Source organism: Uranotaenia lowii, chromosome 3 (genome assembly GCF_029784155.1).
Source record: "Uranotaenia lowii strain MFRU-FL chromosome 3, ASM2978415v1, whole genome shotgun sequence".
Taxonomy (NCBI): domain Eukaryota; kingdom Metazoa; phylum Arthropoda; class Insecta; order Diptera; family Culicidae; genus Uranotaenia; species Uranotaenia lowii.
Window position 1 is genome coordinate 153939421 of NC_073693.1, and position 4941 is coordinate 153944361.

The window sequence follows — 4941 nt, forward strand, 5'->3', positions numbered from 1 at the left end:
GTATCGTCTGGAGGCTTTCTCCAAAGGAATTTGGAGAAAGGCCTCCGACAAGTCGATAGTACTTAGGTACCTCGCTCTTGGCAGTTGACCTAAGATCCGACCAGGGTGGGGCAAGGGGTAGGCGTCACGCACGGTTCGCTCGTTCACCTTACGAGCGTCTAAACATAATCGAACCTTTCCCGATGGTTTGATTACTGGGACGACATTGGAACACCAATCGGAATTGGCTCTTTCGATTACGCCGGCATTTAACATTCTCCTTAGTTCAGCGTACACTTTTTCCTGAACCTTGGGTGACAGAGTGTACGGATATTGACGTACGGGTGGCTTACCACGCCATTCGTCCGAGATCTCGATGTGATGTTCTGTTAAATGAGTCAAGGACAGTTCCTCAGTGTTGGCCACTTTGAACATGCTCTTGATATAGTCTAACTGTTTCTGTTCTTGGGGAGTTAGTACTGATGATAACGGTGTGTCTGACTCAGTATGTTTGGCTTCTACTACCATACAGGTTTGGACAGTCGGCCATATCTGGAACCGCTGCCAGAAGTCCATTCCAAGTATACAGTCAGTAGTCAAGTCCTGAATGACTAACGTTGGGATTATTTTAAGTTGTTGGTGGAAATTATAGGGTATATCTAATTGACCAAGAACCTTAAGAGTAGTTCCGTTAGCAGAACGTACTGTTACAGGGTTAGCTGTTGTTTTAAGTCTTTGATTACTAAACTTATTGTAGACCTTCTGACTAATTAAAGTTAGTTGGCTACCTGAATCGAGTAAGGCCTTGCATTTAATGCCGTAGATTTTGATATCAGCGTAGGGGCGATTATCTCCAAAATGAGAAAGGGAAATAGTAAAAGTCTGTGTTAAGCTATCATTAGTTTCAACTGGGAAAGGTTCCCAGAACTTAGACGGAGTATCGTTCAAAGGGAAACAATTCACGCGGTGGGGTTCGGCGGTCCGCGGTTTTGGACCGTCTGCGGCACGTTTTTTTGGCAAAACGGGCAGTTATGGGTTTCGTAACCTCTAAATCCGCAGTCTCGACATATCAAGCCACGGTAGCTTTTGCATTGTTCTAATTTATGACCCGTTTGGCGACAGAAAAGACACTCATTAACCCTGGGTGGCTGATAGGCCGCGATCATATGTTCTATGGTTCTAGGTTTTGAAGTTCCTTCTTGAGGGTCCTGTTGTGGTTTACTCTGTTTCACGTTCTGATATCGATCTTTTCCGGTATCCTTCCTGATTTGAGACTTTCCCTCTTTAACCCTGGAGTCCCCGATATGACTCGAAAATCTATTAGGAGGTCTATTTCCGGTGGAAGTGTTGGTACGCGTTTGTTCCCTAGTATCCATCACGGCAAGGATGGACTTTTCTGTACCGAAGAATTTAGGATATAAAGAAAAGTTCGAAGCATCTATACGATGTCCGGCTTCTCTTAATTCTGTTAAATTGTTGATAGGGGTCCATAAAATCAGTTTTTTATAATCGACTCTCATGTTGCGTTTAATAACGTTAAGCTTTTCTTCGTCACTCATGGGGTGCAGCATGGAACGAAACATACCCTCCATTTCAAAATAAAAATCTTGAAAGGTTTCGTTACGTTGTTGGCGTCGAAGATAGATACGAGTTCGTAGCAATGAATCCAGCTCGGGATGCACGAACGTGTTGCGCAACTCTTGAATCAGATGCTGCCAACTTGATAAGCGACCGGCTGACCTTAGGGTCATATACCAGTTTAGCGCTGGGCCTGTAAAAAGGTGAAAGGCTGAATCAAACAGCTCGTCCTCTGATATTCTTTCTGATAACGCCAACTGCGATACCAGCGTAAGGAACTCGTTCAGTTTGAGTCCTTGATCATTTCCCGCGTACTTTTCTAACGCCCATTTTGAAACCGGAAGTGAGTTATGGGAACGACCGCGGTGTCGCTCAAATTGCCCGTTTCTATCTGAATATCGATCGAAATTAGCTTGCGTATATTCACGACGGTTCCCAAACGATACGGTTGGAAAATTGGGATCTTGATAATCATGTCGATAACCGAAATCATTTCGAGAGGGTTCTTGAGGTACAAAAGGGTAGTAAGGTGGAACATTTTGCTCCCGACGATCCTTGGGTAAGGCGAATTCGACACGCGGCGGCTCATGAAGCATAGTTTCCAATTGGAACGGCTGTCGATAGCCAACCGAAGTATAAGGGTAAACGTTGTTCGTTGATTGTCGAATGGTTTCAGATTTGGTTACCGGCATATGGGACGGAACATTCCGATTCGAATAAGAAGAATAAGGTACGAAGGTATCGTTTTCTCGAGGGTTCAAGTAGTCGAATCGCGGTTCCCGAAAACTTTGCTGGGCCATTCCCGACACGTTTGACCAAATAGTGGATGGTAATTCTGTTGATGTAATCGGATCTTGTTGGTATCGATGTTCCTTGGGGAACGTATTCCGTACTGGAGAATAATTCGGACCGCTTGGTAAACCCGACCACGATGGATTATAATTCACGGACACAGTGGGCCGAGTGCCTGTTGTAAAAATCGGGGGATTCGTAACCGGAACCGGATATCGGTATGTACTGATTTGGGGATACGACAGATTTTCCGAATCATTATGTAAAAACGAATTTCGGGGATTACAATCCGGATTGTTTAAATACGAACGCGCGTTATTCCGAGTCATTCCAGACTGCAACGAGGAAGGAACCGTTGATTTGGGAACTGTTCCCGTACGATTAGCTGATGTCGCGGCGGATAATTGGGACTCATTAGCATTCGTAACCGGACGTTGAGTGTTAATCTGAGCTTCCTTAAACTTTCTCAATTCAATCAATTCCTGTTCCAAACTCAATAAAGCATTCCTAAACCCTCTTTTATCCACGTCTTCCGAATCAATCAACCCTAATCTGGCTAAAGAATTAGCAATATCTAATTCTTCAACTTCTTCTCTAGAATGTTCATGCTGAATCGCTACCACGTCGTCTCTTATTGGGACGGTCGACAACGGTTGAACATCTGATGACGCAACCGGAGCTTCTTCAAAGAATTCTTCGAGATCGATTTCATTCGCGGCACCATCCTCTTTTTCTCCCATCCAATTACAGTAATAATATTTGTTTAACACATACAAAACCCGTTGTTGTAACGTCTCCAAGAATTGAAGATCGTGTTGATCGGATACCTTTTTCTTCAACAGCACTATTCGACAGCCTAGATGTAGAAGTACTGAGCGAAGTCTTGGGGGAAGTCGTTTCACATTTGTGTAACAGACTTCTTCGATTGTTACTAGTTTTGCTTCACAAATTTCGATTTCTTTCTGTGGGTTTCTATCAAATATTCTGTTTTCTTCCGAACTTTCTTCCCTCTCTAACTTCAATCTTTCCCGCAACGATCGTCTTTTCCGCGCAATGTTATCACTTTCCCCAAACTTAATTCCTCTGATTTCGAGTTCGAATGATAGTTCGTCTTCTTCCAGATGATCAACTCTGAGGTCGAAAAATCGTGTTCCTAAGTCATTTTCGGTTAAAACCGTTGTTGCTGAATCTGATCGGGCCATTATTGCTATCTGGATTAAGGAACCGTTAATTATCTGTTAGTGTTGTAACCTTTAAATCCAATAATAAAGCTCAGTGAAATGTCAATTATTATATACCACTGCTGAAAATAAATTATACATCCCAAAATATTGTTTCCTTTTTTTTCATTTAGGGTCCTTTTGAACGAATATTCGATCTTAAATTATACGAAACAAGTCTGAAAATAACCAAATTTAGAGATGAACATTTACCATACTTATTAAACAGACTACACGCTTCCAACAATCCTATGAATCAGACGGAAACAACCAGAATATCGCGAAAACAACAGTTGTCGAGAATCTCCCCTAGCTAGGGTAAAAATATTCAAATGAAATTTGAATATTTTTTATTCACGCAGATCGCCAAGTATAAGTATCGACTAGCTCAGGCGGCTACTTTGTCAGGGTCGGCTTCCACTAGCTAGCAGAGAAACAACAACAGGGTGGACAAGGATAAGGGTACGGCAACCAAAGAATTTCCAATAATATGGGCTCTCGGAGAAACTAACAAAACCTGATTTTTCATTTTATACGTTTATTGGAAAGACATCACAACATAAGGAATTAGGGAGTGCGTTGCGGCCGTTGACGTCCTGGTCCCGGAGCGAATTCCCATGGTTTCAGCTGAAGTAGTTTGAGGTTAGGTTGATTGAAGACAGGTGGAGGGCTTGGGTTGATTGAAGACAGTCCAAAATGGTTGACGACGAAGTTCTTGAGGGTGGTCAGGGGGTAAAGAGCTTGAGGGTTGATGGTGGTAATGGGCAGACGACTCAAAACTTGGTTTTGGCAAACGGAAGAGGTTGAAGGTGGTTTGCTGACAGATTGACGACTTGGAGGGGGGGCTTAATGACGAGCGGAGCCACACACCACAAAAGGTTTGTCAATTTTACCTGTCTTCCTTTTCTGCCACGTGTTGGAATTCTGGTCGTCCAGAGCCCGAGGAGGCCGCACAAATGGCTCGGATGTTCGTAGTGCCCCTTCTTCGCCCCCTGACGTCCTCGAACGGTCCACGACTGCCGCCAGCACGAACCTTCCGGCTCGCAGTAATGTTGGTTACCCGGTAGTCCTTCCGGCCACGTGCTTCCGAGATAGTCGAAAAGGTGGATGTCGGAAAAGCACGTCCTTTCGATCGTTCCTCCTAGTTGGCGTCCGGAGTCTTGACCAAAGAAGGAATCCGGTCAGGCTGAAACAGGTCCGATTAAAGACGGAACGGACCTTGAGCTCGAACTATCTGGATCCACACGCGCTGCTCTTCCTTTTACTTGAGCACAAATTTCACGTGAGCTGGGAGTGATTTAAAAGGGCGACTTCACTCTTCGAGCGTTCAGCACTGAATGCCCGCTTCCTTTCCCAGTTTTTTCTTTCAGCC